Source organism: Antechinus flavipes, chromosome 3 (genome assembly GCF_016432865.1).
Source record: "Antechinus flavipes isolate AdamAnt ecotype Samford, QLD, Australia chromosome 3, AdamAnt_v2, whole genome shotgun sequence".
Lineage (NCBI taxonomy): Eukaryota > Metazoa > Chordata > Mammalia > Dasyuromorphia > Dasyuridae > Antechinus > Antechinus flavipes.
In genome coordinates, this window is record NC_067400.1 from 496214642 (window position 1) to 496228486 (window position 13845).

The window sequence follows — 13845 nt, forward strand, 5'->3', positions numbered from 1 at the left end:
CCCTGTTAAGTAGATGCCATTATTATCCCTACTTTACAGATGAGAAAATTTGCCCAGTATCACATAGATAGTAAGTGTCAGAGGCAGGATTTGAACCTATGTCCTCTTGAATCCTTGCCTTAATACCATGCTATCTATGACTCACATATATTAAGGAAGTATTGAATATCAGTTAGAAAATAGTGCCTGAACCATTGTTTAAGAACATATAAAGGTATCTCAAGTATCCTTAGAAGTTTTTGCACTCATTCTCTAATTTACTCAAAGACAGAAGCAGAGAATAAAAAAAATGTAGGTAGTGAATTGATTTTAAAATAATAAACATGCATTTATTTTGAGCCTACAATGTATACTAGTACACATACTAGTATGTGTACCCAGCTACTATGGTGGGTACTAAGAATAAAAAAATAGAAAAGAAAAAGTTCCTGTCTTCAAAGTGTTTGTATTTTATTGCATGGAAATGAAAAGTCCATAGAAAAGTCCATATATATGAACATAAAACATAAAGTAAATGTAAAGTAATTTTGGGGGAGGAGAGAAATAATGAGAAAGTCATAAAAAAGGCTTTTTTAGGAGATTTTATATTACTTGAGACTTGAAGGAAGAAAAATTCTAAGAGATAATGATGAGGAGGGAGGCCTCTCTAGGTATGGGGACAACCTATGGAAAAGCATGGTGGCTGGAGACTGAATGTTGTATATAAAGAACAATGAATTGGACAGTTTGACCAGAATATAAAGCATGTGGAGCTAATTGAAATAAAAATAGAAGTTTACATTGTGAAAGGTATTAAGTGCCAAAAAGATAGATTGGTCATTAATCCTAGCATTAATAGGGAGCTACTGGAGCTTTTGCAAAAGGCTAATAATTTTTTATGAGTCTGGCAGCTGATTGGAATGAAAAAAGGAAAGATTGAAGGCAAGGTGACCAATTAGAAGTTTACTGCAGAAGTCCAGAACAGATACAAAGAAGATCTGACCTCTTGTGGAAGAAGAATGTAAGGGAATAAACATTTCTATAGTTCCTGCTATGTGCTAGGCACTGTGCTTAGTGCTTTTTACAAATATTATCTTATTTGATTCTCACAACAAGAAATTGGTGAGGAATATTCTGGAGAGGTACTAGTGATAAGACTTGGCAATTGAATGGATAGAGATCGTGCAAGAGTGAAAGATTCAAGAATGAGAATTTCAGTGATTAGAAGACTGGTGTTGCCTTTAGTAGATTCAGGGAAATTGGAAAGAGGGTTATGTTTGGGAGAATGTATGAATTCCATTTTAAATGTGAAGAATTTAAGTCAAAGAAAGGGCACACAGTTGAAAATGTTCAGTGGGCATTTGGTGATATGAGACTGAAGCAGGTAAAAAACTAGGGAAGGATATTGATTTAAGAATATTAAGATTAAGAATTAAGAATTGATTAAGAATATTAAGACTGATTTAAGAGTCATCTACAAAGAACTGATTGTTGAATTCATGGGAAATGAGATAAATGGCATATATAGAGAAAGGGGAATTCACGATAGAGACTTAGGAGATAAGTCCATGATTATAAATTATATGGATCATGAGCCCACAAATTCAGACTGAGGGAGATTATCCAGACAGGTAGAAGGAGAATTAGCAATAAAAAGAATCATAAAAACCTAAGGAGAAGGTCCCATGAAGGAGGTAGAAGACATCACCTGCAACAGTCCTCCAAAGAAATAAAAAAGAATGAAGATTAAGACAAGTTCAGTAGCTTTAATACTTAAGAATTTATTCAATAACATTGCAGAGAGAAGCTTGACTGATGAAGGGAGAAGCTATATTGAAACAGAATAAAAAATGAATAAGGTGGAAGAAAGAAAAGGAGATTGCATGCTCATATTGCTTTTTTCTAGCTATTTGGCCCACAACAGTCCAAAACATGGTGCATTAGGAAGGCCATTGGAGTTGGAGTATAAATTCATCTCAAATCATTGAACTTAAACACAAGCACAAAGAAGACTGAAGAAAATATCTTCAGTTGTGAATAATCAAAGACATACTTAAAGCTATTTACATTAAAATATTTAATACTGGACATTTTTTTTTCAAGTATCAACTTAAGACAGTAATATTGGGAGCTATTTGGCTTTGGAGAAGCAATTTTTCTAGTCCAGGTGGGGTCTTCATACTCAATTATCACCTTATCAAGCCTTCTGCATTTTTTAATTAATAGAGAAGTAGAAGCTAATATGTACATCTATTATATAGGCAATACTTAATGGACTCTTATTTTTTTTTTAACTCTTAAACTTTGATTGAAATCAAGGCAAGGATATCTATGAATCACAAGAAAGATCATCTTTTGTTTTAAAGGAATTCAGAGAATCTGAGTTTATAACAGCTTATCCTCACCCAATTCCAAACCTACATGTGAATTATGGAAAGAGTGAAAATCTAATCAAGTTTTGAAAAAGAATATGGATTTTGCGATGCATTTTGAATTTCATTGAAACTATGTTAGTTTGTGGGATTAAGAGAATTTGGATGAACTTTTTAAACTATTTTTACACTCCAGGTTTCTTCATTTTTTTCCCTTCAGAGTTGAAATAGCCCAACATTCTACACATTGTGCTGACAGATAATCAATAGTTCCATTTTTTGCCAGCTATATAGAAGGCAAGGAGCCCCTCAAGACATACATATTTTCATGAGTGAAAGGGATTGGGTTAACTACTAGGGAATAATAAAGTAATTTGCTTCCTTTGTGGTGGAAACAGGAGCAAAGGAAAAGCAAAAACATAGGGAAATCATGTATATCACCTTTCCTCCCAATTAGGCAATCTGTTAACTCCTTGAGAGAAGGAATAATCCCTCATAATTCTGTTAATACCATAGGCAATGTGGTGTAGTGGAAAGAATATAGCAGCTCAAGGTTCTAGTGTCAGCTTCACCACTTGTCTTTGGCAAGGTCCAGATCTCAGTTCCATCCCCTGTAAAAATAAAAGTTAGATTAGATGCTTTCTAAGATTTCTTCCAGCTCCAAAATTTTCCAATTTTCACCTTGAAGACAATAAGGCACAAAATCATATAAGAGACTCCATTCTAAGCCTAGATAGTTTTAATGAGGATCTCTTAGATATAAACATAAAAACAAAAAAAATGTAAAAAAAAATTCCATGTGAATATATATGTTGGGATAATTTGTCATTCTCTTTGACAAATTACTTCAGCTGGACTGTGTAGTTAGTTTCTTCATACTATGAATATTTCCTCAAAAAAGTTGGACAGCTATATGGTAGCTTAGGAACCATTTACACACAGAAGAAATTGGGGCAGTGTTCACAGCTGGACCCCACCACTGTTGAGAGTCTTTACTCTCTATAATGGCAACTATCACAAATCTATTGGATAGTGAGAGGATGACTCTTCTCTTTGTTATTGCTCCTCTCTAGCATCTCTTTAGGATGTGCTGATTTTTACCAGTTCTTCCATTCTAAATGTAAATACAGAGAGATCCCTTCTTAACTTTAGCCCACTGAAGACAAAAGTAGTATTATTTTTCAGAAGTTCCCCCCTCCCCTAGCATTTAAGGGAGGCATAAAACACGACAAGGGCCAGAAAAATTATAAATTTACAGAGCATGAAAAAGTTAAATATTCAAAATGTAGCACTGGCTGTCTGGCACAGCTCACTAGCAACTGACCTCCATCCTTAATTGCATCAAGGTTTAGCCTTCCAATTCAAGTCAGCAGCAATAATTACTGGAAAGATTCTTGGGCATGGCCCCATCTAAAAAGCTTTCAAAATCTAATTTATTTCATAACTTCAGAGTTGATATTCTCCCTACTAAATTTCCAGTCAAAGTTTAATATGAGATGTTTTTTCAAAATCCTTCGGTCATCTAAAGAACTGAGAAGACTGGTTTTATTTCCGTCCTGTCAGCCAACAGAAGAAATTTTTAATTGAAACATACAGTAATAGTAATATGCCATCTTTAAAGATATTGAAATGGAGTTTAACTTACTTTGAACCTTTGTAACTCTAACTTGGTTTTAAACAATCATAGTTCTACTTTAGTTTGCTAGAAGAGCAAAACCCACAACAATAACTATAACGATGTTTACTTGAGAAAATCTCTCTATTCCCTATTGGCTATTTGAACAGCTATTTCTTAGCTATAGTTAATTATCTAAACTATGTATCTGAATATACCATAGTATGCATACCTTTTTGAAGGAATTTCCTAATGATTTAAATATTTTTATTTCCATGAATTTCTGTATCTTGTCAATAAAAATATTATTACCAAATATTAGTATAGCTTATTAGAACAGAACAAATATTTCTTTTGATTTTGTTACTTTGCTTTATGATTTTGTTGCTTTGCTTTTTAATTGAGCTCCCTACCTCAGAAATCAAAGAATGATTTAATATATTGCATGTATTCACTTACTTCTATGAGTAATAATAATAATAACAATAAATGACATATTTATAAATCATATGTATTTTATCCATATTTTTATATATATACATACATAAACACACACATATTTCTCTTCAAAAAGAAAGGATGAACAATAGGATATAATTTCATTAAATCTTTACATAATATCATCTCCAGTTTGGAAACAACTACCAAGGACCTTACAATTTAGAACTGTGAGGGAGCTTAGACATTTAGTCCAATCCTGTATTTTAGAGATAACATTTAGAGAAATGAAGCAATTTATCTTGATAGTAGATAGAAAAGCCAAGACTTGAACTCAAGTGTTCTGATGCAAAATCTATTGATTTGTTTTTGTTTTTAGCTACACCAACCTTACACAAAGTTATTCTTCGTTTACCCCCATCCCAAAACTCAGTTTACTGGGCTCAGACTTCTCTGTCTCATTGTTACCACCACACTTCCTATAACCTAGACTTGAAATCTCAGAATTGTCTGACAATTCCTTCAGCTTTTTTTCATAATACTTATATTCAAAGTAGGATTTTAAAAACACATAAGAATCTATTATTTTCATGAATAATTCATAATTTATCAGGGATGTAATGTTTTCTGTTTTGGCCATTAGTACTTATTAATTCAGTTTCACTAGATCATTGCTTTTTAATGGAGGGGCTTGAGTAGGCTCAATGAAATTATGAGCTATATGGTACAAAACTACTCAAAATGGAAAGGTTATAGTGGAGAGATCTGACAAAAGGTCATCTAGTGGAGGAGGAAATAGCCTACCACTCCAGTATTTTTGCCAAGAGGAGCCCATGAAAAGAAGTTCCATGGGGGAAACAAAGAGTTAAACATGACTGAATGACTGAACAACAACTGACTAATTCATAGTGGGACTTTTTAGTCAGATGAGATTTTAAGCAAGTCACTTTATTGTGTCCCAAGAGAAATTAATGAAATGTTCTTTAGTACCCCTTCATCTTTTGTATTATTTCTCTGAATATATGATCTGATCTATCATAAAAGGATTCAAGGGGACTATACTCTTTCTCAATAGTGTGAATTCTTTTCTATTTCAGAAGAACTATATAATTTTTATGAAATCATATGCTATACCTCAGGTGTAGTAGAATATATATTAATAAATAGTACAAATTTGGAGTCAGGGCAATATGGTTTTGAGTTCCACCTCTGATACTTTGTAGCTTTCTGACCAAGATATATAACTTCTCAGTTTCTCCATCTCTAATTAAGACTGTGGTAATCAGCTCACAAAATTCTTGCAAAATTCAAACATGATAACCTATATGAAGAATGAAATAAGATTCGATAAATAAAACACTTTGCAATCCTTGAAGCATAATACAATGTTACCTATTATTATGATAACTGTTTTATAAATTTTAAAGTATTACACAAATGTCAATTATTAGTAACAACTAGCATTTGTATAGTACTTTAAGGTTTGCAAAGCTTATCTGTATATCCCATTTAATCTCCTTTGGTCCTCACAATCCTTCTATAAGGATGGAGCCATTATTTATTAATCTCATTCACTCAGACTTTCTTCAGTCCAACACAGCACTATACATTGTACTATCTAGTTGTCTTTATTATTAAAAGGTAAAATGCCATAGAAATATAATTTCTTACCTTTCTGTCGCTTGAGGATTTTTATGTTGTATTTGGATACCTCAGAATAAAATGTATTTCAATTGCTTAGAATTTTTGTCTTGTTTTAGAGTACGACTTATTCGACTCTTGAGTTGAGTTATTTTTTGGGACTTTCCTATTCCTCAGATCCTGAAGCTTTGATGTACCTCAACTATGGCTTTCAAGACTCTAACAATATCTAATTTTCTCAGAATGATATTAATGTCATTGAAATCATCTTTGGTAAGTACAAATAAATCTATCACAAAATGAATATTTACTTAATGGTTTCTCATAAATTAATTATTGATTTCATATTTTTAAAAATGTGCTTTCATTCTAAGTAATTTCTTATCATACAACATGCCAAGTTAGCATTAAATTTTCTCTTATATTTTAGGAACTGCCAAAATCTTATTCAGTTCAACAGGGCCACCAATACTATGAAGATGATAGGAATCTAATCCTTAATGCTCTCATCATAATCCAGAAAGAAAATTTAACTGCCGCAGATACGTTTAGGCATAAAAAGTTGCAGACATAATTGCAACTTTTCCTTTAAGCTTTTGATTTTCCTATTATTAATGTTGACACAATGTTGTTATTTCTAAAAATTGTAAAGAGATTTTGCATTGCTTAACTTTGTCCATTTTTCAAATTGATTTTATATCCTATTCTCTTTGAGCCTCAAATAACCCAATAAGATAGATGGAGAAGAATTATTGACTATCCTTCCTCCATTCCCCTTGTTTCACAGTGGAAGTAGGTAGTTGAACTGATGTGCTCAAATTCACATCTGAGCTGATGACAGATTTATAATCCAGGTCTCGACTTCTTTCTTTTATTCACTTTATTATGATAATGATTTGCTGTTTTATAAGAAGATATGATAGATAGTAAAGCACAGTGGATAGAGATAGGCCTCAGAGTCTACAATATCTGTGTTAAAGGCCTGTTTTTACTTCTTACTTTCTGTGTGGTGCAAGGAAAGTCAGACCCTCTAAATCTACAAGGTAACTCTGGAAGACTGTAAATTTCAAAGGAGATAGCAACTCAAATTTGGATAGAAAGTTTTCTCTTCCAAAAGTTCCATATATAAATGAAATAATTGACCCAGTCCCATTAAAAAATCATTAGCCTCTTTAAAAACTTTTAGTAAAATATAATAAAATCTTCATTTTTCACTGGAGACCATGAATGCTCAGGAAGCATCCAGGAACAAAGAATTGAGTGGCCATATGCAGTAGTAGTTATGGATTTGCTCCACTTATGTCCAGCCTAAAAAGCAAAACAATTGGATAATTATAAACTACCCAGTGGTAAGAATGAGCAAACTGACCCCTGAAGGATATTTTATAAAAACAAATCAGATACTCAGTTTCTTAAAGAATGAAAACAAGAAAAGACCTACACAAGAAAAGAAAAAGTGTTCTCCTCTCCCCCAACACACAAATCCCTTGGGATCTGGGATAAGATCCTAAGTATGGAGAATCTTAGGAACATGATCATAGATCTTGAAGTAGAAAGGACCTAAGAGATCATCTAATCTAAGGACCTTTAATCTTTTTGTGTGATGGACCTCTTTGGCAATCTGGTGATGCTTTGACATCATCCCTTTCTGTTTTGTTTTTAATTTAAAAAATACATAGAGTTACAAAGGAGATCAATTAGAGTAAAATATAATTATCAAAATATTTTTAAAAGAAGTTCATGGACCCCAGATTAAGAACTCCTAATCTAATGCAACTTATATATTTAAATGAAGTCCAGGGAGGTTAAATGTCTCACAGGTAAAAAATATCAGAGAAAAAAACCAACTTGCCAAGGTCACATTATTTGAAGATAGATATGAATTCATGTCTTTCTCATTCCAGGCTCTGCACTCCATGCCCTGTATCCCCTATTTGCCCTAATTTGTTCATAGCAAAAAATTTTAGTAAATATTTGTTGGATTGAAATATATAGCCAAAAATGTAGAGCTGAAAGTGACTTTAAATATTATCTTGTTTAATATCCTCATTTTTATTACAGATGAGGAGACTGAAACCCAAAGGGGTAATTTGAGATTTACTTAGAATTGAATAGGTAGTAAATAGCAGAGATAGTATTTGAAACCCAAATGTAGAGTTATTGATTCAAAGTATTTTAAATTTCCCTTAAATTTAAAGATAAAACAGGATGTAAGGGAGGAAAGAATGGCTTGTTGCTAACAAACCTTGATTTTTTATTGTTTTCCATAACATCTTCTCAATAGTCAAGCAAGTAATGTAATGTTTAATGGGACAGAATTTACTGGGAAGAATTTTTTTAAATGATCTTAAAGGCAGAAGAAATTCCCAGAGAGTCACAGAATGACATAACTAGAGGGGAACTAAGAATCTTTCCAGACTAGACTCCTCCTTTTATAGGTGAGGAGACAGAACCAGAAACTAAATAAATTTCCTAAGGTCACTTTTCTAGTTAGTGCCAAAGCCAGTCTTTTAGTCAACAAGCAATTATTAATTCTTATTATGTGGCAGAGATATTACAAAACAATTACATCACCAAGAAAGGTGAAAACACAATCCCTACCCTCAAAGAGCTCTTATTCTAAGGTGGGGAAAGACATAGCATATAAAAAATAAGTGGAATATAATTCCAGAAGGAAGATGCTTGTAGCACTCAGGTAGCACTGAAAAAAAATAGTCCCTGCAAAAGGTAGAATTTGAGCTTAGTACAGAAGAAAGCTGGAGAAGCTAAGAGGTAGAAATGAGGAGGCAAACTATTGCAAGCACAGGAGAGAGCTAGTGTCACATTTGAGCAATAAGAAGTCAGTATTGCTGCATAAAAGGAGGTGTTAGATAGAATAATAGGTAAGAAGCCTGAATTTGTAGGAAAGACTCAGGTAGTAAAAATTTATAAATGTCAAAGAAGACTATACATTTGATTCTGGAGCCACTGGAGTTTAATGATTGCGTTTAGAGAGTGACATGAATTTTCACTTTGGTAGCTGAGTGAAGTGGAATGGGGAGAGATTTGAGAAATCAGAAGTTTATTGCAATAGCTTAGGAGAGAGATGATTAAGGCTTTCTATAAACAAAGATAAACATCTTTAATTGAATTATGAGGTTTTTTATAGGTAAGAAAGTTTTGACTGATATCTACAATTTCACATTAAAACAATTCTATGTCTTTATGACTACATTTCTAAGAGAGCCATTGTTTCGGATGCAGCTACTACTAAACTAAGCTAACATTTACTGAGAGGCTCATCCTGTGCTGTGTCCTGTGTACACAGTCTAAAAAATCAGTATTATAGTCTCTAAAGTTCAAATTCCTCATTTTATAAAGGAAAAAACTTAGACCTAGAAAATTTGCTTAATGTCTCATAGATAGGAGTATTGGAATTTGTGCCCTGGTTCTCTGGTTTCAAATCCCAGGCTCTTTCCATTAATTGACTGTGGTGTGGGGAAGAGACAAGAATTAATAGAAAGGATATTTTGAAGTTAAAATAATAAAATTTAGCAAATTATTGAACATATGTTAAGAATACAGGGATTAAAGGATGTCTCCAAGGTAGGCAGCTCAAGGGATAAAATATGTGAGGATGGGGGTTCCTTTGATAGTAATAAAAAAGTTGAGATGAGGAGAAGGTTTGAAAGGGAAAGAATGAATTCTGTCTGATCATGCTAAATTTGAGATGTACAAAAGTCAGTTGGTAATTTAGGACTCTAATTTAGGATGTAAATTCAGGAAAAATATATACATCTGGAAATCTTCTTACAAAAGTCAACAAATTTTGGTATTTAAAACATTTTTGTTGTTTTGGTAGATATTTGAGCTCTTCTATTAATCCAATAAAAAATTTAAGTAAGGTTTATCATTCCAGGATCTGTGATTCTTTTAGCTTATAAACAGATAATACACCAGGATACAAGTGTTTGAGGTAAAAAATATATATATCAAATAAAGAAAAATACAATAGAAGAGAGAAGATGACAGAAAAATGATTCCCTACAACTATTCCATGTGGTGATAAAGGATGGATGATCTAGTCAAGACTCACAAGTTTCATAGTAGCAGTTCTTTTCTAGCTCTTAATCTATTGCTCATGCTCTGATTTAAAATTTACTACTACCAATGGAAAGGGATAAAAGGAGGAATATATTGAAAAACACTGGCTGGTTTATTTCTTATTAGGAAGTGTACCAGCATACAAATCAGTAAATTTGATTATATGATAAGAGAAAATACAAAACTAAGATATATTCTAGAATTTAGAGAACTGGAATCTGTTCATAATGTTTCCAATCATATTTGATCCTCTCAGCTTTATTTCAAATCAAGTTCCATATTTACTTGAATCCTGCTTCCTCACCAGAGAGGAATTCTTTTTCTATCTTTTGAACAAACCTTACAAGTGGGACTGAAGTTGCATGTGAAAGCACAAGAGTTGATGTAGTTAGCTTCTTCAGAGGAGATGCTTCTGATTTTCCCCTTAATGATAGTGTTAGTAACTTGGACCATGGAGGTAGGATGCTCTGATTTCTTTTCCTCTATAGGATTTCCCCCCATGGCCTAATCCAAACCACCAAAATCATTCTGAATAAACACTCATAAATGAAATAGCACGAGGTAGTTGTTATTTATTCATATTAAATAGTTACATGAGCAACTTTTCCATTTCTGTCACAGGAATTGTGAAACACGAATTTGCATGCTAAAAGTTTATTGAAACATATCCTGAACTCAGGGGGCAGAAAATTTTGAGACTAGTGCCAGATTAGCAGGGCAAGGAAAAGAAAGATTTATTCTGTCAAATCTCATGTTACAACATTAATGATAAAGACTGGAGTCTCTCTTATATACCCCTAAAAATAGAAACTAGAGACAGACTGACAAAACATAGAATAGTATCATTCTCTAGTAATGACTTTAGTGGCAATTCTTGTGTTCCTTCCCAAATTTCAACTCAAAGTATATAGTCAGGAAACAAGCTAACAGTAATTTAATGGCACCGAATACTTTGTTTGTATCTGACTCAACCACAGTCTCATATCCTCTACCCCAGGCTATGATGCATCATGCCAAACATCTGGCTGTAGCAGATATCCAGATGTTTGCATATGTAGCAAAAAAATAAGATGTTTTACTATGTGGACATGGATTAAATAGTTCTATGTACAGAGGAAAGAGACTTTGTGAAACTGGTCTAATTACTAGCATATATCTATATCTATATCTATATCTATACATATATGTATATATATACTATATCAAGCATATAATTATATGTGTGTAAATACAACTTTGAATTGCATTATTTTCATAATGGGGTGGGATTTGTTGCATTTTATATTCTATATTTGCATTTCACTTCAACACATATATGTCTTGGTTTTACATTGTAAGTCAGCTATCATAATTCAAATATATTGACTTTGTTATTTTGAGTCTACATAAAGTCAACAGGTACTTTTAGTTTGTGTATGAACAACTAGATCACAATGCTAAATTGTTTTTGAGAATTCAGTCTCTACTTATTGTAATGCTGTAGAGCAGCAGGTAGATCAGAGGTCTGATGGAGATGTGGTTTCCCTTGACTTAATCTAAGCATCTGTCTCTTCATAAATCCTTTTAAAATAACTTTGTGGAAAAAAATGGATTTAGGATGAATAATAGTACCATTAGATGGATTTGGAATTGATTGAATGATCAAACAGAGGACAGTCTTAAGTGATTCAAAATCAACCTGGAGAGATGTCTTTAATGGAGCATATGGAAGATATGTCCTTGATCTTTTCATATTTTTGTTCATGAAATAGTTGGAACCATAGATATATAGTTTGTAAAAAATTGGGAGAGACAGCTACTATCATTTTCCTTTGGCATGAGACAAAAAATATTGATAAACTGGAACAATGGGCTGAACATCATGATGAAATTGACTAAAGAGAAATTAAAAAGTCCTATGATTCAAAACCAAATTCACATGAACAAAAGAACATGTAGCTACCAACATTTTATCTTACAATTATCTTGGTAGATTGTAAATTTAGTGGCTCCTTGGGTCATAAGTAACAAGTGATGAATCTACTCAAGAATAGATGAGCATGCAGGCTATTCCAAGAACATCTACAATAATTTTGGTTTTCCCACAACTATGAAAAACATTGATGCTACTGTTTTTGAAAAAGCATACTTCTTTAAAAATGTCAATTTTACTCAAACTAATTTATATATTCAATAACATTCCAATTAAATTACCAATTTTTTTTACTGAATCTTCTCAAGAACAGAAATTCAAAGGAAATAATGGAGAGGGAAGACAGAATGTAAAGGATTTAGCAATACCAGATCTATAACATATTATCAAAACTATCTGGTACTGGTTGAAAAATAGAAAGGTAGACATGCAATTTATAGCAACAAATAAACATAAACACATTTAATGAATGTAAAGACTATTTGGCATAAGAATTCATTATTTGGTAAAAATTGATGGGGAAACTGGAAAGCAATATGGCAGGAACTGGACACAGACCGGTATCTTGCTCTATTTCCTGAGATGATCTCTAAATATATACATGATCTTGATATAAGCAGACACATTACAAGAATTTTAGAAGGATATGAAACATGGTATTTATCAGATCAGATTTATGGATAAGTAAATAGTTAATATATAAACAAAATATATAAAGCAAAAATAGATATGAAATGGATAATTTTGATTACAGTAAATTGAAAAGTTTATGTTCAATAAAATAATTGTAGCCAAGATAAAAAGAGAAGCCAAAAATTGGGGAAAATTCTATAAAGTTTATTAGAAAAAAGTTTCATATCAAAAATATATAAAGAACTTAGTGAAATCTATAGTAATACAGGTCATTCTCCAATTGATAACTGGTCAAAGAATATGATCAGGCATTTTTCTGATGAAAAAATTAAAATTATTTAAAGTCAGATTTTTAAAATGTTCTAAGATTATTACTGATTAAAGAAATGCAAATTAAAACAACCTTGAAATATCATTTGCCCTGAACTGATTGGCTAAAATGATTGGAGGAGAAAGCAATAAATGTTGGCAGGGGATGAGGAAAAATTGGGACACATTCATTGTTGTTGGAATTGTGAACTGATCTAAACATTTTGGAGAGCAATCTGGAATCATGCTCAAAGAGTTATTAAATTACTTATATCCTTTGACCTCGAATAATAAATTTCCAAAGCTTAATTAGGGAGAAAGGGGAAAAAACAAAACAAAACTATGTCTACTGAAATGTTTATAGCAGCTCTCTTTGTGATAGCAAAGAACAGGAAATTGCAGGAATGCCTATCAATTAGGGAACTGCTGAAGTTGTAGTATATGATTGTGATGGAATACTAGGAAATGATGAACTCAATCATCTTAGAAAAACATGGAAAAACTTCCATGAAATAATGAATAGCAAAATAAGCAAAACAAAGAAACCATTAATTTATTCATTAGTTCAAAAATGATGCAAATGATTTACCTAGAATTGAAATCAATGTTAATATTGTTTTTAGGGAATTATAAGTAAAATATTTTTCTTTCTATTTATTCTATTTTGCTTCATGATTGATAAAAGCTCTCTTGAGATTCTTTACACACCTTATCATTCATGACATTTCACTTAAACAGGATATGGAACAAAAATTGTATTTACTCAAATAAAAACTGAGTATTTTTAAATACTAAAAAGTAGTATTTAAGAGAATATTTATATCCCTAAAGTCTTTATTACAAAAATAATAAGAAATAAATGA